Source organism: Pongo abelii, chromosome 1 (assembly GCF_028885655.2).
Source record: "Pongo abelii isolate AG06213 chromosome 1, NHGRI_mPonAbe1-v2.0_pri, whole genome shotgun sequence".
In the NCBI taxonomy this organism is placed as follows: Eukaryota; Metazoa; Chordata; class Mammalia; order Primates; family Hominidae; genus Pongo; species Pongo abelii.
In genome coordinates this window covers 167,318,965-167,339,706 of record NC_071985.2, presented here as the reverse complement: position 1 = coordinate 167,339,706, position 20,742 = coordinate 167,318,965, and the positions used below count along the sequence as shown (strand labels likewise).

Here is a 20,742-nt window from a genome sequence, read left to right as displayed (position 1 = left end):
CTATTTGTCCTTTAATACACAGTTCAGATGGGATTTAAATTCCCTGACCTGTTCCTTCTCTTACATAGAAAAAATTGCTTCCACATATGCAATTGGCATGTGCTTCTGTTGTGAAATACTTGTGTTGTTTGTCTCGGGCTTTCATAGTTGGTTCTCCTATTAGGCAGTGAGCTCCTTGGGTGCAGAGACTATGTCCTAATCGACTCTGCATCCTCAGCTTGTGCAAAGTGCTCAGTGCAAAGTAGGTGTGCCATGATGTTTATTAGAATAAATCGAGAAACAGGCAAATGTTATCTGTTAAAGTCATTTTGGTCTCTAGCTAATGTAGTAGTTGGATAGGCAAAGTTACTTCATGCCTATCTTCCTCCTCTTTTCCTTGCCAGCTTCCTTCTTTTTTTTCTCTGACTGAAAGGGCTGGACAACCGGGGAAAAGGAAACTTGTGCTTTCCAGCATACCTCTCCCACTCTACACACACACACACACACACACACACACACACTCCATCCTGTTGCATTTTTGAAGCAGGCTCAGTCAGGTTCCTGAGTGCCTGTTGCTCCATCGCACGAATTCCTAAGTTGTGGGACCCACCTTCAGGGGTGTCTTGGTGGAGCACCTCTTGGGAGGTGATCTGACCTGTTGGTTTAGGAGCACTGCGCGTATTCACTCTGGAGCTCCTTTGTGCAACAGGAGACCAGAGGACTCCCACGGTCCCACTGCCTCCTTCCACGTAATGTGCCCCGCTGGCTCTCTCGCCTCCCCCAACCCGGGGGTCTGCGTCCCCTGCGCCCCAGTCCCTCTTTGTGCAGCCAGTAGCTGCAGAGCTCTTCGTCCTGTATTCATGGCAGATGCACGGCGAGTGACTGACACGTTCCAGGGACGGCGAATGGGAAAGAGCGCGGGCGGCCGGGGGAGGGTGTGTAGTGGCAGACGGCCGCTGGGATTATGAATGGGGGCTGGGGGGCCGGCGAGTGTGGGGTTCAAACCAGGATTTTCGGTCTCTGGCTTTGGATAGGCACGCAGGGCTGTGCGTAATCCTTCAGCTCGGGTGGTAAGGGAGATGCAGTGAGCTCCCGGCTGGGAGAGAGGGTTATTTTGCAAAACTCCCCTGGTACCGTGCCCGCGGAATATTGCAAAAGGTCTGTGAGGTAGGTGGGGGAAAAATAACCTGGGAGGGCAATCAGGGAGAGGCCAGACGGCTGGGGACGGCGTGCTTTGCACCCTAGAATTGACAGGTGGTGGCCTCGGCAGTTACAACCTACTACACAGCATCTCGTCCGTGCGATACGGTCACATTGTTATTCCCCGCACCCGGCTGAGGAGCGCAGCGCGGCAGACCAAGTGGCACCGGCTAGCTGTCTCTTCCGGGGGGCGGGGGTGGACAGTAGGGAGAGGGGGTTTAAAGGGCCAGAGGACGAGAGAAGAGCTGAGGGGCGCGTCGCCAGCGCCTGTGTCTCCGTGGCGCGGGTTCCCCAGGCTAGCCCGCTGGCCCGTCCGCGCGCGCGCTCAGCAGCCGCCCCCGACCCGGGCGCCCCTTTCCGGGGCTCCTGGCCTCGCCTCAGCGGCTGCAGGCTCTTCGTCGCGGGCCGGGCTGCACCCGAGCGCCCTCCGGGCAGACTTTCGTCCCCCACGGGAGCGCGGAAGGCTCACTCGCAGCGCATGGTCTACCCGCGCCGGGCGGAGCCCCGGCGTCCAGAGCGCTGCGGCCACGGCGGTGCAGCAGAGGCGCCTCAGGCAGAAGGAGGGCGGCTTCCGCTGGGGCAGCCTGAGGTAAGGGTTGCCTAGGAGGCTGCGGGTTTATTTTTCCTTATTCTCCTACTTCATCACACACTGAAGCCTCAATGGAGAGTGTGGGGTGCTGTGGGGCTGATGGGGGGCGAAGAGGGAATGGGGCCGCCGGGCCTGGATTGTCGTCTTGACGGCGTCATTGCCGCCCCTTGTAGGAAATCCGCCAACCGGCCCCTAGCCTTTAGCCCTCATCTTCTCTGCTTCGGCTTCCGCCCTTGGACCTCTTGACAAGTCACTGGGGAGGAGAGGATGGAGAGAGGCTAAGGGAGGATGGAGAGAGGCAGAAGGATTCAGGGCTCGGAAGCCCTGGAGTAGGTGACGGATGGGCGCGCGGTGCCCGGTGATTGACTGCAGGCGGCGGGCGCGGAAGGGAGCCTGAACTACCCAAGAGTTTGCTGTGCTGAGGCTCCAGGATTGTCCTGCGTGCCCTGGTGGCTGGGGCACCAAGGGGGGCGCACTCAAGCCTCGGCATCACCAGGGCTCTGCCAGGAACTTTTGGGAAGCTCTGTCTGGTGTTTGGTGAGGGGGCTTGGACCTTTCTAAGCTACAAGAGTGTGTTGGGGAAGGAAGAGGCTCTCCTCCTTTCTCCAGTCACTTTCCTTCATGCCTACTCTCTTCTTCCATCTTCCTGTTTTGCCTCCTTCCTTCCCGTTTTTTACAGGCCACCTTCCTTGTGCGGTACTTCAAACACAAATCGGAACCCACTATGGCCAACAGCTTTAAAGCGTGTATAAGGAGGAGCGCACAGAGGAATCGCTGTTAATTACAGTAGTTATATATACGTGTGTGTGTGTGTGTCTGTGTGTGTCACACACGTGCCTGGGATAATTTTTAGCAAGACTTTGAGACTGTCACCTAAAATTACATTGTACTTACATTAGGTTTACATCATAATTATATGATGCCACTGAACAGAAATGGTAACTATGCATTCTGCATCTTAAATCTGAGATATAACTGTTCTTTGAATCACATGCATCGTTTAATTTCAAAGATTTCCAGCTGCTGGAAAACTCTTGGCTACGTTGTAAGAATCAAAGGCACATTAAGCATAAAAAAGTAATAAAAGTCCAGATACTATTTTTATTAGTAGATCATACTCCCCCTCCATTTCCTTTTGCCAAAAGCTGTTATTATACCAATTATATTCATAAAAACAAAACAAATTTGGAGATTTCAGTGTTTTTACCTACAACCTGAAGTGTAGGTAGGGGTCTGGAATTTATCTGTACACGAATTGACAAGAAGATAGATAAGGCCAATGATTTCACTGCAGGTAAAGGAAGTTGAGTTTCTTCTGTCTCAGGATACCTCATTTCTTGATATCCCAAGAGAGAAATCCCCTTAATGTCAATAAGTATAACATTGGTCTATTCAACTCTTTAAATCAATACTTGTAGGACTTGACTGTAATTTGTTTGCTGGCTGTTTCTATTCTTTTTCATTTTCTAAACAACAGCGTGCCAATTTTGTTAATTTACAAAAAATAAGTAAGATTGTTAAATGGACTGGAATTTACGAGACAGCATGATCGATGCATTAAGGCTGTTTATCTGTATATCTATCATCTTTCTATTTTCCTTATTACAGTTGGGGGCTGAACAGTGTTGCAGTGTGTCTACTTATATTTTTATCAGCTGATTTGCTTTTCAGTTTCTTTATGGCTTGACATATTTTGCCAAAATGAATTGTCTTAAATTTCTCTAGAGAGTAACCTGTTAGACATACTTGTTTGCTTTCAAAAAAGGACTGTTTTTGATTTGAGGAATAAGAAATCAATCATACATGGTTTTCTGATCTTGGAGTCCTTTGCCTGTCTAGAGACAGGTATTTAACAGTAATAGGTACTGTGTATGTACAAGTAAAGGTTTGTTTGATAAAGATACTGGACACAGAAATAATAATTCCATTGTGGTTTACAAATGCAGTATTTAAAATTGTGAAGAAATAAAGAGTTCTAGGTTACTCTTAATATCTTACTTGACTTAATTTGGCTAAGGAGCAAGAGGTATATGAAGAGGTCTTCAGTTAGAAAGATTTGGGGGTTAGTAATTTATTATCATGTCATACAATTTCACCCATTTCTATTTCCAAAAACCTTCAAGCAGCATAGTTTGGAGAAGGTGTAGGATGTTGCTGACCACAAAACAAATGAGTTCCTTCAGGCACTGGCTTTTGTAGCCACGATGTGGTATTACAGTGGACACTGTGATGTGCCAAATCGTTCTTCAAGGAGGGACTTGTTGCCCCAGCTTCTGGGAGTGTGGTCAACAGATGGCCTTCAATAGTCAGACTCTTCAGGGATTGCCTGAGCTGTAGAAAGCTCCCTTGTCCAAAGTCACACCTCTTTCCAGCGCAGCTCACATCCAATGGCTGATCGATGTGAGAGTATAAAGGTTGGGCCATCGCAGCACAACTCTGGAAAACTCTGAAGGATCTTTCTAGCTCTGGAGCTCCCTGAGGGCTTGCATTGCAGCTCTACTTCTCCCTTTGGTCCTTTGTTTCCTTCCCCATCCTTCCTCAAATGTGGATAATAAGGCGGTTACCAAGAAAATAGGGCTTTGAACTTCATTTCAGAATTAGCTTGCCAGGGAAACCCTCCTGTGACTATGTTCCTACCCCATACATTCATTTTGCCAGTTTTAATCCATTGGTCTTTTGAAATGTGGTGTTTCAACCATCAAATATGATATAGAAAATGCATATGTGGAAGGAATTTATAGTTGACAGTTTCTTTTTTTTCCAGCACTTGAAAAATGTTATGTCACTTCATTTCAGGCCTCCCTGGTTTCAATGAGAAATTTGTTGTTGTTTGAAATGATGGTCCCTTATATGCAATGCGTCATTTCTCTCTGGATAGTTTCAAGATTATTTTCTATATCTTTATTTTTTGGAAGTTTGATTATGATGTGTTTTGGCATGAATTTCTTTTGGTTTGTTCTGTTTGGGATTTGATCAGGTTTTTAATATGTAGGTTTGTCTTTCACCAAGTTGGGAGATTCTTAGGCATTATTTCTTCAAACACAAAGGTATTTCAGCCCCACTCTCTTTCTTATCTCCTTCTGTGACTCTGATGATATGAAAGTTGGATCTTTTGTTGTTGTCCTACAAGACCCCAAGGCTTGGTTCATCATTTTTTTTTTTTTCTGGTATTTTCTCTTTGTTCAAATAGAAAACATTCATTGATCTGTTTTCAAGTTCGCTGATTCTATCCTCTGTCTTCTCTAGTATGGAGCCCATCTAGTATTTTATTTTGATTACTATATTTTTCAACTCAATAATTTCCATTTGGTTCTTTTTGCAGCTTATACTTATTTGCTGAGACATTCTATTTTTTCATTAGTTTCTAGAGAATTTGTATTTGCTTGCTGAAACTTTTTTTTTTTTTGAGACAGAGTCTTGCTCTGTCACCCAGGCTGGAGTGCAGTGGCATGATCTTGGCTCACTGCAAATTCTGCCTCCTGAGTTCAAGTGATTCTCCTGCCTCAGCTTCCTGAGTAGCTGGGACTATAGGCGCATGCCACCATGCCCAGGTAATTTTTTGTATTTTTAGTGGAGAAGCGGTTTCACCATTTTGGGTAGGATGGTCCTGATCTCCTGACCTCATGATCTGCCTGCTTCAGCCTCCCAAAGTGCTGGGATTACAGGCTTGAGCCACCGTCCACCGTGTCTAGCCTGAAACATTTTTTTTTTTTTTTTTTTTGAGATGGAGTCTTGCTCTGTCGCCCAGGCTGGAATGCAGTGGCACTATTTCCACTCACTGCAAGCTCCACCTCCCAGGTTCACGTCATTCTCCGGCCTCAGCCTCCTGAGTGGCTGGGATTACAGGTGCCCACCACCACGCCTGGCTAATTTTTTTGTATTTTTTAGTAAAGACGGGGTTTCACCATGTTAGCCAGGATGGTCTGGATCTTCTGACCTCGTGATCTGCCCGCCTCGGCCTCCCAAAGTGCTGGGATTACAGGTGTAAGCCACCGTGCCCGGCCAACATTTTTAGAATAAATGCTTTGTAATCTTTGTCAGATAATTCCAACATCTGATTCACTTAAATGTTGGTGTCACTTGATTGTCTTTTCTCATTCAAGTTGTGGTCATATTTTGGACATTTTAGCTATTGTGTTAGAAGGCTCTGGGTTTCTATTTAAATCTTGTATTTTAACAGATAATCACTCTGTTTAGGGTAACACACAGATCCTGGCCTACTTTTGTGGGCAGTGGTTTCAATGACAATTTAATTTCTAGAGGCTTTGAGGTGCTGTTAGTCTGCCTGGTTTTTCTGGTGCTTCCGGGGCTCCCACTGAACGCTGCTGGTGCCACCTGAAGGGGAAGAAGAAGCCTCCCCAGGCCAGGCCCTGTTGTGCCTCTAGGTCAGGGAAGTGTCTCTAAGTGACTTTCAGCCTTGCAGAAATAAGGAGCACTCTTAGACCTGGAACTTGTGGCAGGATTCCTGGTGCCAGTGCTCTGAGGCCACCTAGTATTGTCAAATAGACCCCAGTTAGATGCAGACAAGGAATGAGCTTACCTAGGTCATTTCCTACTACTAGGTTAGGAGTCGGGAGACTCTGGGCCTGGGTAATCTGCTGTTGAATACAGAGTTGGAAGATACCCACTGCTCTACTGCTGTATTGTTCCTCCAGCCTAAAGGTCACTAAGCAGTCCATTTCCCTCTTGCCACCATTCTCAGTCCTCCTTGGGATGCCCCTGGAATTATTTTTATTTTTTAATTTTAAAAATGTTTAAAAATTTGTTTATTTATTTATTTATTTTTTGAGATGGAGTTTCGCTCTGTCACCCAGGCTGGAGTGCAGTGGTGCATCTCGGCCCACTCCAACCTCTGCCTCTCGGGTTCAAGCAATTCTTCTACCTCAGCCTCCCAAGTAGCTGGGATTACAGGTGTGTAACACCACACCTGGCTAATTTTTGTATTTTTTTTAGTGGAGACGGGGTTTCATCATGTTGGCCAGGCTGGTCTCGAACTCCTGACCTCAAGTGATCCACCTGTCTTGGCTTCCCAAAGTGCTGGGATTACAGGCGTGAGCCACTGCACCCGGCTTTTTAAAAACACTCTAGTTTAAATCCTCAACCACATTATCCATTACTATCATTGAAAATACTAGTTTGATTGTATTTCCCTGTAATATATATCTGTTAGGTGTGGAGACATAGTTTAAACCTTAGTTCAAGATAGCTTATTTAAATTAAGTTAATTAATATTATTGTAATTACAGAATTAAGTGTCAAATCATACCCTGTCTGTAGAGTCTAAGACAAAAATCTTGGTATGTGACATTTACTCTATGGAACATTTTTTATTCAAGTTATCTTAATGCATTTGAAAAATATTAGTACTTCTTATTTATTGCCATCTTTCTGGGAAAGACTAAAAAATCCTTTATCCCTTAGACACTTTAACCTTAGAGAAAGTAAATGACATTATTTCCATAAGCAACTTGCTGATATTTTGAATGGATTAAGGAGTGGATACCAGGATTCTGTCTTTGGCTCTCCTAGTATATCACGGTGCTGACTCATAGAATTATCACATTTTCGAACTGAAAGTGATCTTAGAGATCACCTATTTCAACCTCATTGTTTTATATTTTAGAAAACTGACATGTTAAAAAGCCATAAGGAAATCTAAGTTCCTTCAGTTCAGTGATGGCAGGGCTTGTTTATTCTGAGTTCTTAGAATTTCCTAATTTGATATTTTCTTTAAGAAATCAGAATTGCCTTCCTTTGAGAAGGCTTATTAAAAATTTATTGTGAGGTATAATCTCTCAGTACCCCTTTTTTTAACAAGAAAAACTACTTCAATAAGTTGGGAGGACATGTTTTTTTTAAATAAAAATAGGCTTGTTTGAAAATCTGAGGGACATATGAATTAATTATCCAGAAAAATGAACATATAGTCAAAAATTTGCATTCAATATTAAGTATTTATGGATTCCTAGGAAAGACCTCCAGATACTGTTTTGTGTTATACTTATGCATTAACTGTGGATTGTCTTTGTTGGGGAAAGTGATAGGGATAATGACTTATTTTATAGTCTGAGTCAGCCTTAAAGGCCTGTGGATGGTGGCAGTTGTCCTGGGCATGGTACACTGGTATGCTGCAGGATTTGTCTCCCTGCAGATTCTAGAGTGGCAGTAGGTGAGAAGGATGTAGCAGGACCAGCAGGTGTTCAAACAGACTGACTGTGCGAAATACAAACAGGCAACTCAGCCCACAGTGCTTGCTCTCTCCTCCCCCATAACACACACACATACACTTACAACATATATTAAGATTCCTTAGAAAGATTCTCCATCTGTTTCTTTCTGCTCTCACCTTCTTACTATATGGAGAAACAGTGTCCTTTTGAGATCATTCTCTCTTTTTCTGATAAGACTGCTTTGGTGGTCATTTAAAACCAATTTCACCTATATCAAATGTTAAGGGCTAAAAAAAGAAAGATTAAAGCAGCATCTGCTGTATATACTGGGGGGATTTTTCTAAGGGTAAAAACAAAAGCACATCCATGTTTTCCTTATATCATGGATGAAAAAAAATTAAAACCATAGAATGATAATGACTGAATTCAGAGATCAGGAGGCAAGGCCAGTATTGAAATTACTTTTAAGCAGACTGCCTATATATACTTAAAGGAAGCTCCTGTATACACCTCTGTGACTAGTACAACTCCCTGGATGAGAAATAAGACTGAATTGTTTTGCAGTGTCATGATGTGTACCAGAGTGAAAAACTCAATGCAGAAAAATGGGAATGTTGTACAAAAAGATATAACAGAATGAGGCAGTTTTTTCTAGTTAATTTCCCTAGAAAGCACTTTGTAGGACTTCTATTTGCAAGGTTACACTTTAGTAACTGAATAAGTGAAGACTGGGAATTGGAAGTCCTGAGTTCTAGTGCTGCTATGCAATTTATTGGGTCAGTGACATCCTGTGTGTAAGCCTAAGGGTATAAAATAAGGCCAGCTTATGATAATCTCTAAAGTTCTTTCCAGCATTATCATTTGGTGAAACTTCAGATTAGTGGATATTGTTTGACAAAACATTTGAGACAATTTGTGATAGGCCCATGCAATTAAGTATTATCCATATGAAAGATGTCCAGGAAGTAAATATTTGAATTCAAAATTAGTATAATATCTTGATATGGTCAGAATTTGCAATAGTAAGAGTGATCACGATTGGGCTAAGACTATCCAACTATATGGGTATAGCACATAGCACAATTTGGGGAACAAACATTTTGCTGACAATGATAATGACAATGGTCATGATGCTAATATGGATGGCACTAGAGTTAACTGGATGGGAGGTGTGGTAGATACTGTAGATTGGCTGAATATCAATTCATCCCCCTTCTGTCTCATCTTCCTCTGCTATACAAGTTGGAAAAAGAAACATTCAATTTTCCAGCCTCTCTTGAAGGTAGCAATGGCCCCGATGACAAAGATTAGATGAAAGCTTCTGGGGAGCGCTTCCCTTCCCTAACAAAGCTTCTTAAAATGAAGTCTGTTTCCCCTGTCTCTTACCCCTTCTTTCTCCATGGAGCATGGATGATCCTGTGAGTGGCCATCTTGCAAGGATGAGGAATAAATCCATAGGCTTAGGATGATGGAGTGGCAAAACAGATGTAGCTTGGATCCTCGGTGGCATTTTCAAGATGTATCAGCCCTGCACTGCCTACCTCCAGACTTACTATTCCATGAGAAAAATATAAACCCCTTAATTGTTTCTTCCACTATTTTGTTAGGTTATTTGTTACTTCCAGCAAAATACTTTTCCAACTGAATACATGAAGTAATTTTTAAGACTTCACATTTTACATTTTTGAAGGATAAAATTAGTATCTACAGATCTATGTAATTACTGACCTTGGATATGAAACTTAGGGTACTTTGTACCAATACTTTCATTTTGAAGAAGTTTGGGTGTGAAAATTTTGGATAATTTATATAATTTTCATCTTATTTTTCATTGCATGAAGAATAGCATGAGATTTCAAGAGTCTCTGTTTTGTATTGCTTAGAGAATAGTTCAAATTTTATTCAATGGGTAAAATTTATATTAAGAAAACTCTTTCTGTGAGTCATACCTCCTACTTAACCATAATCTTCGGTAAGATAGGGCTACAGCTGAAGAATACCAATGAGTCTTGAGAATAATTGTTTTCCCCATTTGGATTATAGGCAAAATGTATAGCAAAGTGGGGTTTCCCTCTTTACTATTTAATGTGAGTTTGTTTCCACCAAATTTCTTCTGACTTCACACTGTCACGAACTGAGAAATACTTTAAAAGGAGGAGTGTAAAGGTGAAAGAAGGTTGGAATTTGCAGTACGTGGATATAAAAGATGGAAAATAATTTTGTGCATATGACAAGGAATCTACAGACTCTCCATTTGGATTTGTCTGACTTAGTGCAGGGAATTAATTTTTGCTTTAAGCTGTGTGATAAGAAAAAAAGAAGGATTCAATTGGGATACGTTGATAATATTATATCAGTTAAGATTGCATTCATTTGGGAGTAACCAATAATTTGACATACAATGCTACAACCAGCAAGAAGCTTATTTTTTTTACACAACATAAAGTGTCAGCAGGAAGATAGTTCTTAATAACCCAGGAGACTATGAAGGAATTGGGCTCCTTCTTGCTTTTGACTCCACTGTAATTAGTGTATGTCTTTTATTCTCCTGGTGAAAAGACAGTTAGTAAAGCTTCCAGGCATGACATCTGTACCACAGGCAGGTAGAGGGGGCCAGGCACAAGGCACACAGCAGCTCAGTCAGTCCTTTTTAATAAGGAAAATATTAGCTTCCTGGGAAGTTGCATCTGGTAGACTTCTAATATCTTATGCACCAGAACTATGTCAATGGCCATACCTAAGTACAAGGAATTATGAGAAATAGTTTATTTCTGTTTTAACTGTTGTCTGGAAAAATGGGTACCTCCCCCAAAATGTCAGGAATCTGTTATATCATGAAAAAAGGGAGAATAGATATGGGGTAGGAAACCACTATTGTCATTGCGTGTGAAAATATTTTACAGCTTTTAAAATATTTGCGATGTCTCATAAATTTGTAATCTGGACATTTCTTAAGATATGATAGTTTAAAATGGTTACAAATTTTTATTTGCCTCATTATCTAATGTTTTTAATCAGTTGTCATTGTGTCAACAGAGCTGACTGATACATGAAACTGAGTGATAGTATTGCTATTAAGGGAATTATAAGCAAAAAAGTCATAATTTCCTTTTACATTAATGATGACACATATAAGTGTGAAATTCTGAGAAATCAGATAGTGACACTATTATGTACTGTTATGTATTATTTATTTATAAAATGTATTTGTGTACTATTTATTTATAAAATGTTATGCTTTTTTGTTTTCCCTAAATTTTTAATGACATATATTAATATTATCCAAGAGCAAATATATTTTTTAAAAGAATAAAATAAACTTGGCTTAATCTCAGCATTTCTACTTTGCTGTACTCATTCAAGATATTGACAAAAATATCCTTCATAATTGAGGGTTTATTCTCCAATTGATGTAGGCACTCTACTTAGAAGCTGTTTATCCACATCAAGGCTAATGGATTTCTTTTTCTAGTTAGTTTTTTCACATTAAAATAGGGAGAGGCAACTGTTCTCACCACACATCAAAAGGATGTTATAAAGATAAATGAAATAATGGATGTGAAGTGCATTATTCGCTCTAAAAGAAGGTGTTATATAAATTCTATAAATAGTATTATTAATGTGTAAACAAGATGATGGGTGATCATTTCCAAAAGTGAGTATCATAACCAGGAATTTTGAGTGTGGTCTTCAATACAAGTTTTTCAAAGAGAACAATAAAACAACATATTCTTAAGTTCTTGCATTGAAATATCACTGATAAACCTCACTGTGAGGGGAAGAGAATGTATAGAAAGAGCTTCAAAGCCAGGCAATTTCTTGAATAATGCAACATAGTAATAGATTTTGCCCAGATATAAAAAGTCCTTTGGGTCTCTTAAATGGTTTGTGAGATGGGAAAACTTGGATTAAAATGTACGACTCCAGTGCTGGAAATAGAATCTTAAATCTAGAATGGAACTTCCAATGCCATATCTTGGAAACAATGAGGTTCTGCTTTACTCAAAAAATCTTCAATAAAGGCTTTTGTAATACTGTCAGCAAAGGTTTTTGTCAGCCCTTTGGACGCCAGCTTTTATTTATTGAAAAACAATTTTAAATAGGAAGTTGTTCCTTATTTCTAACCATGGCAAACGTCATGCTTTCTATGTGCTGGTCACTAGGGAAAATGAATTGTATGATATGCTGATAATGTTTGACTTTGAGCCGGGGAGCAAGGCTTGTGTCTTAGTTTTGTCACTAACTTAATTGTGTAACTGGGAAAATTATTCAATTGTTTCATGTAAAGAAACAGTCTTTAAACTACTTCATTTTCCTCTTTAGGCTTTTTAGGCATGAGATGCTTAGGGGACTTGTATAATGGAGATCGTAGGGAAAAGTCACACCTCTGTGGGAAAAATACTGAGTCTCTTTCACATCAAATTTATGGATGGTGATGAGTGTTTACATGAAATTGCCATGTGAAAAGTGATCTGGAAATAAGTACAAGGAAGGAAGCTTTGCTTTTCTCTGTGCTTTATGCTCTTGCTTGATTTGTTGAAGATCAATGCTAATGTGTGGGGTTCCAAGTGGTGTATGCTAAAGAGACAGTAGCTAAGAAGGAACAAAGGTGGTTAGTTAAGGAGAGCACGTCATACTTTGTAAATCAGATGTCAAGATTATTTTATCTCTTTTTGCTTTACCCCAAGTCATTACAAAGTCTTGTTTAATTGTCTTCGCTGTCTTATGAAAATTAAGAGGGAGGTTGAATTCAGGCAAGTGTTTTGGACAGGAAGTAGTTCCCCTTGGCCTAAAGCACTGTGGTAGTAGCAGCAGCAGCAATAATTAGAGAGTAGGGAATTCTTAAGAGAAGATAGGGGAGAAATTAAGAGGGGAATAGGGGAATTGTGGCTGCCAAACACCATTAGAGGTCCAGCTGTCATTTTCCAAATGGATAATCTTCTTCCACTGTGCATGACAGAAATATATTTCTTGGTCATGTAATGATACTGAGCTATTCCAGGTGGGCTGGGAGGAGGAAGTGGGAGCTCTCTGACCTGCTGTTTCAGGTGAGTTGTGTCGTGGCTGCTCTGCTTCTTGTAGTCACCCAGGGACCTTAGAGTAGAGGCGCTTGTTTTTAAAAATTCCTTAATTAATAGACTTTATTATTAATTTTAATTGATACACAATGTGTGTACATATTTAAGGGGCACGTCTCTTTTTGGGGGGGATGGATGGGGGGTGGGAGGACTGAATCTCACTCTGTCTTCCAGGCTGGGGTGCAGTGGTATGATCTCGGCTCACTGCAACCTCTGCCTCCAGGGTTCAAGTGATTCTCCAGCCTCAGCCTCCCGAGTAGCTGGGATTACAGGCGTGCACCACCAAGCCTGGCTAAGTTTTATGATTTTAGTAGAAACAGGCTTTCGCCATGTTGACCAGGCTGGTCTCAAACTCCTGAACTCAGGTGATCTACCCACCTTGGCCTCCCAAAGTGCTGGGATTACAGGCGTGAGCCACTGCGCCTGACCAGGGGCATGTCTCTTTTCAGTACATGGATTTCAAAGATGTCATGATCAACTCTGTTCTGACAGAGCATGGTGGAGAAAGAGTGGGTGAATATTATGGTGTCCTGGAAGAGGCACACATCTTTTATATTTATATATTATTGTTTAGAACTCAGTCTTATGGCCAAACCTAATTGAAAGAGAGACTGGGATAGTTTGTCTAAGCTGTGTGTCTAAAGAAAAGAAAGCAGATATTTTTGTGGATAGCTAATAGTATCTGCAGTACAATCATTGTGCAGTTTTTTTTTAACCTCTTTCCTACAGCAGATTCCTTGTTTCCTGATTTCTATATCTTCCTGTTTCTTGGTTTAATCTTTTGTATTGATAGGTGGAGCATATCTTCCAATATCTTCCTAAGGAAGAGTATTTAAAGGTAGAACTTTTGAAATGTTTTACATCTGGAAATGTTTTTCTTCTGTTTTACACCTTGTGGATGTAGAATTCTAGGAAGACATTTTACTCAGAATTTTGAAGGCATGTTTCCATGTCTGCTGGCTGTCATTTTAGCCATTAAGAAGTTTGATGCTGTTTTGCATCTTGATCCTTTACATGTGAAGTTTTTTTCTCATTTGAAGCTTTTTAACATCATCCCATTCTCCTTGAAAATTTTGAAATTTCAAGATTATGTACCTGGGTGCAGGTCATTTCTAATTTTGGTGGGGGGACTCAGTGGGTCTTTTCTTTCTGGATACTGTACTCTTCTTTAGTTCTGGAAGTTTTTCTCCTGTTATCAATTTTATTAATTCTAAAGTCAATTTTCCCCCATTATTTAACATCTCAGATCAACATGCACCTTTAATCGATGGTGTCTTATAAAAGCCAGATGTCAATCATGACTTGGTTGTATAAAAAACATTCTATTGACACCTTCTGACATGACTTTAAAACGAGTGCTAACATTAGCACTATATTAGTGCTAAATTATTTCATTTGGTTTTCTTGGTTCTGTTTTCTAGAATTTCTATTACTTCTTAGTGATACATAAAATAATGCTTGTTTTTGATTGTAAGGTACACAATTATTTTATATATGACTAAGAAAAAATACTAGCAATGAAACTGTACAGTGTTTTCTAATCACTTACACAATTAATTTTATTTTTATTGAAATAACATGCTTACACTTAAATATAAAATATATGATATATTTCTCCCATGAATGCATAACAAAAGAACACATACTAAAATAGCTTAGATGAGTTATTCTAAAAACTGATTCACTTTCAGAGTTTTAAATTCACATTTGAATCCATCTCTTCAGAATCCTGAGTCACTAATATCTGTGTTTATCCATGCAGTCCCACTTTATGTACCATCAGTAGAGCTGGTCCTGAAAAGACGCTTAGCAATTATGTTGATCGAGCTTGCCTCGTGATTCCTGCTTTGGGGATGTTGTTAAACATGCTTGATTCCCCACTGATCCTATCTCTTTATTACAGGTATATGATTTCTAGATGTTAAAGGATGCTCCATTATTGTTTCTTAGATTTCCTTGTGACCAAACTCTCATTATTGCTATCTCTCTGTCGGCAATTGTAAAATACTGTCAATTGTAGGACGTATCCTGATTTCAGGCTGTAATTGGAAAATATACATGGTATTTAGATGTTGAGCCATCAGGATTAATCCTCTAAAAATGTCTTATCTTTTAAAAACAAATTTTCTTTCACATATTACATATTGTTCTGTGTATAGTTACTCTTCTACTGTGTACCTTAATTGCAAGGTAAAGAGAAACTTGAATTTTCTTAAAGTGAAACAGAAATGGCAAGAATCCCTGGGGTCCTTTTACCTCTAACAGCAGCACATCTGCTAGAAAACTCACCTGACCTGGGAGATGATCAAATCATAAAGAGAACCACATTTGTGATTCAGGCACCCCTTTGCAAGTGCTTCAGAGAATCATGTCTAGAAGCAGTGGGAAACATTTCTCCGGCTGTCCCTCTGCATAGTTTCACAGATTCACAATTATATTATATACATCGTTCTATAACTGCATGTATTCACTCGAAATTGAGTAAAAAAATCGATTTCTCGGGGAGGAGCCAAGATGGCCGAATAGGAACAGCTCCGGTCTACAGCTCCCAGCGCGAGCGACGCAGAAGACGGGTGATTTCTGCATTTCCATCTGAGGTACCGTGTTCATCTCACTAGGGAGTGCCAGACAGTGGGCGCAGGTCAGTGGGTGAGCGCACTGTGCGCCAGCCAAAGCAGGGGCGAGGCATTGCCTCACTCGGGAAGCACAAGGGGTCAGGGAGTTCCCCTTCCAGGGGTGACAGACGGCACCTGGAAAATCGGGCCACTCCCACCCGAATACTGTGCTTTTCCGACGGGCTTAGGAAACGGTGCCCCAGGAGAGTATAGCCCGCACCTGGCTCAGAGGGTCCTACGCCCACGGAGTCTCGCTGATTGCTAGCACAGCAGTCTGAGATCAAACAGCAAGTCGGCAGCGAGGCTGGGGGAGGGGCGCCCGCCATTGCCCAGGCTCGCTTAGGTAAACAAAGCAGCCTGGAAGCTTGAACTGGGTGGAGCCCACCACAGCTCAAGGAGGCCTGCCTGCCTCTGTAGGCTCCACCTCTGGGGGCAGGACACAGACAAACAAAAAGACAGCAGTAACCTCTGCAGACTTAAATGTCCCTGTCTGACAGCTGTGAGGAGAGCAGTGGTTCTCCCAGCACGCAGCTGGAGATCTGAGAACGGGCTGACTGCCTCCTCAAGTGGGTCCCTGACCCCTGACCCCCAAGCAGCCTAACTGGGAGGCACCCCCCAGCAGGGGCAGACTGACACCTCACACGGCCGGCCAGGTACTCCAACAGACCTGCAGCTGAGGGTCCTGTCTGTTAGAAGGAAAACTAACAGAAAGGACATCCACACCAAAAACCCATCTGTACATCACCATCATCAAAGACCAAAAGTAGTTAAAACCACAAAGATGGGGAAAAAACAGAGCAGAAAAACTGGAAACTCTAAAAACCAGAGTACCTCTCCTCCTCCAAAGGAACGCAGTTCCTCACCAGCAACGGAACAAAGCTGGACAGAGAATGACTTTGACGAGCTGAGAGAAGAAGGCTTCAGACGATCAAATTACTCTGAGCTACGGGAGGATATTCAAACCAAAGGCAAAGAAGTTGAAAACTTTGAAAAAAATTTAGAAGAATGTATAACTAGAATAACCAATACAGAGAAGTGCTTAAAGGAGCTGATGGAGCTGAAAACCAAGGCTCGAGAACTACGTGAAGAATGCAGAAGCCTCAGGAGCCGATGCGATCAAATGGAAGAAAGGGTATCAGCCCTGGAAGATGAAATGAATGAAATGAAGCGAGAAGGGAAGTTTAGAGAAAAAAGAATAAAAAGAAACGAGCAAAGCCTCCAAGAAATGTGGGACTATGTGAAAAGACCAAATCTACGTCTGATTGGTGTACCTGAAAGTGACGGGGAGAGTGGAAACAAGTTGGAAAACACTCTGCAGGATATTATCCAGGAGAACTTCCCCAATCTAGCAAGGCAGGCCAATATTCAGATTCAGGAAATACAGAGAACGCCACAAAGATACTCCTCGAGAAGAGCAACTCCAAGACACATAATTGTCAGATTCACCAAAGTTGAAATGAAGGAAAAAATGTTAAGGGCAGCCAGAGAGAAAGGTCGGGTTACCATCAAAGGGAAGCCCATCAGACTAACAGCGGATCTCTCGGCAGAAACCCTACAAGCCAGAAGAGAGTGGGGGCCAATATTCAACATTCTTAAAGAAAAGAATTTCAACCCAGAATTTCATATCCTGCCAAACTAAGCTTCATAAGTGAAGGAGAAATAAAATACTTTACAGACAAGCAAATGCTGAGAGATTTTGTCACCACCAGGCCTGCCCTAAAAGAGCTCCTGAAGGAAGCGCTAAACATGGAAAGGCACAACCGGTACCAGCCACTGCAAAATCATACCGAAATGTAAAGAACATCGAGACTAGGAAGAGACTGCATCAACTAACGAGCAAAATATCCAGCTAACATCATAATGACAGGATCAGATTCACACATAACAATATTAACTTTAAATGTAAATGGACTAAATGCTCCAATTAAAAGACACAGACTGGCAAACTGGATAAAGACTCAAGACCCATCAGTGTGCTGTATTCAGGAAACCCATCTCACGTGCAGAGACACACATAGGCTCAAAATAAAAGGATGGAGGAAGATCTACCAAGCAAATGGAAAACAAAAAAAGGCAGGGGTTGCAATCCTAGTCTCTGATAAAACAGACTTTAAACCAACAAAGATCAAAAGAGACAAAGAAGGCCATTACATAATGGTAAAGGGATTAATTCAACAAGAAGAGCTAACTATCCTAAATATATATGCACCCAATACAGGAGCACCCAGATTCATAAAGCAAGTCCTGAGTGACCTACAAAGAGACTTAGACTCCCACACATTAATAATGGGAGACTTTAACACCCCACTATCAACATTAGACAGATCAACGAGACAGAAAGTCAACAAGGATACCCAGGAATTGAACTCAGCTCTGCACCAAGCGGACCTAATAGACATCTACAGAACTCTCCACCCCAAATCAACAGAATATACATTTTTTTCAGCACCACACCACACCTATTCCAAAATTGACCATATACTTGGAAGTAAAGCTCTCCTCAATAAATGTAAAAGAACAGAAATTGTAACAAACTGTCTCTCAGATCACAGTGCAATCAAGCTAGAACTCAGGATTAAGAATCTCACTCAAAACCACTCAACTACGTGGAAACTGAACAACCTGCTCCTGAATGACTACTGGGTACATAACGAAATGAAGGCAGAAATAAAGATGTTCTTTGAAACCAACGAGAACCAAGACACAACATACCAGAATCTCTGGGATGCATTCAAAGCAGTGTGTAGAGGGAAATTTATAGCACTAAATGCCCACAAGAGAAAGCAGGAAAGATCCAAAATTGACACCCTAACATCACAATTAAAAGAACTAGAAAAGCAAGAGCAAACACATTCAAAAGCTAGCAGAAGGGAAGAAATAACTAAAATCAGAGCAGAACTGAAGGAAATAGAGACACAAAAAACCCTTCAAAAAATCAATGAATCCAGGAGCTGGTTTTTTGGAAGGATCAACAAAATTGATAGACCGCTAGCAAGATTAATAAAGAAAAAAAGAGAGAAGAATCAAATAGATGCAATAAAAAATGATAAAGGGGATATCACCACCGATCCCACAGAAATACAAACTACCATCAGAGAATATTACAAACACCTCTATGCAAATAAACTAGAAAATCTAGAAGAAATGGATAAATTCCTCAACACATACACCCTCCCAAGACTAAACCAGGAAGAAGTTGAATCTCTGAATAGACCAATAACAGGAGCTGAAATTGTGGCAATAATCAATAGCTTACCAACCAAAAAAAGTCCAGGTCCAGATGGATTCACAGCCGAATTCTACCAGAGGTACAAGGAGGAGCTGGTACCATTCCTTCTGAAACTATTCCAATCAATAGAAAAAGAGGGAATCCTCCCTAACTCATTTTATGAGGCCAGCATCATCCTGATACCAAAGCCTGGCAGAGACACAACAAAAAAAGAGAATTTTAGACCAATATCCTTGATGAACATTGATGCAAAAATCCTCAATAAAATACTGGCAAACAGAATCCAGCAGCACATCAAAAAGCTTATCCACCATGATCAAGTGGGCTTCATCCCTGGGATGCAAGGCTGGTTCAATATACGCAAATCAATAAATGTAATCCAGCATATAAACAGAACGAAAGACAAAAACCACATGATTATCTCAATAGATGCAGAAAAGGCCTTTGACAAAATTCAACAACCCTTCATGCTAAAAACTCTCAATAAATTAGGAATTGATGGGACGTATCTCAAAATAATAAGAGCTATTTATGACAAACCCACAGCCAATATCATACTGAATGGGCAAAAACTGGAAGCATTCCCTTTGAAAACTGGCACAAGACAGGGATGCCCTCTCTCACCACTTCTATTCAACATAGTGTTGGAAGTTCTGGCCAGGGCAATTAGGCAGGAGAAGGAAATAAAGGGTATTCAATTAGGAAAAGAGGAAGTCAAATTGTCCCTGTTTGCAGATGACATGATAGTATATCTAGAAAACCCCATTGTCTCAGCCCAAAATCTCCTTAAGCTGATAAGCAACTTCAGCAAAGTCTCAGGATACAAAATCAATGTGCAAAAATCACAAGCATTCTTATACACCAATAACAGACAAACAGAGAGCCAAATCATCAGTGAACTCCCATTCACAATTGCTTCAAAGAGAATAAAATACCTAGGAATCCAACTTACAAGGGATGTGAAAGACCTCTTCAAGGAGAACTACAAACCACTGCTCAAGGAAATAAAAGAGGATACAAACAAATGGAAGAACATTCCATGCTCATGGGTAGGAAGAATCAATATCATGAAAATGGCCATCCTTCCCAAGGTAATTTACAGATTCAATGCCATCCCCATCAAGCTACCAATGACTTTCTTCACAGAATTGGAAAAAACTACTTTAAAGTTCATATGGAACCAAAAAAGAGCCCGCATCACCAAGTCAATCCTAAGCCAAAAGAACAAAGCTGGAGGCATCACACTACCTGACTTCAAACTATACTACAAGGCTACAGTAACCAAAACAGCATGGTACTGGTACCAAAACAGAGATATAGATCAATGGAACAGAACAGAGCCGTCAGAACTAATGCCACATATCTACAAGTATTTGATCTTTGACAAACCTGACAAAAACAAGAAATGGGGAAAGGATTCCCTATTTAATAAATGTTGCTGGGAAAACTGGCTAGCCATATGCAGAAAGCTGAAACTGGATCCCTTCCTTACACCTTATACAAAAATCAATTCAAGATGGATTAAAGACTTAAATGTTAGACCTAAAACCATAAAAACCCTAGAAGAAAACCTAGGCATTACCATTCAGGACATAGGCATGGGCAAGGACTTCATGTCTAAAACACCAAAAGCAATGGCAACAAAAGCCAAAATTGACAAATGGGATCTAATGAAACTAAAGAGCTTCTGCACAGCAAAAGAAACTACCATCAGAGTGAACAGGCAACCTACAAAATGGGAGAAAATTTTCGCAACCTACTCATCTGACAAAGGGCTAATATCCAGAATCTACAATGAACTCCAACAAATTTACAAGAAAAAACAAACAACCCCATCAAAAAGTGGGCGAAGGACATGAACAGACACTTCTCAAAAGAAGAC

At 41.0% G+C, this 20,742-nt stretch overlaps 1 protein-coding gene across 2 annotated transcripts in view; it reads left to right on the top strand.

Annotated features, from left to right (window-relative positions):
- Nucleotides 1–921: 921 nt before the first annotated feature.
- PDE4B (phosphodiesterase 4B) overlaps nucleotides 922–20,742 on the top strand; it is a 597,395-nt gene continuing 577,574 nt past the window's right edge. The window contains exon 1 of one of the 2 annotated variants that reach the window (XM_024249470.3): nucleotides 922–1,768. The gene's annotated coding sequence lies outside the window, so the exon portion shown is untranslated. The remainder of the gene's footprint in view (nucleotides 1,769–20,742) is intronic. The other variant, XM_054533468.2, reaches the window with a different exon arrangement.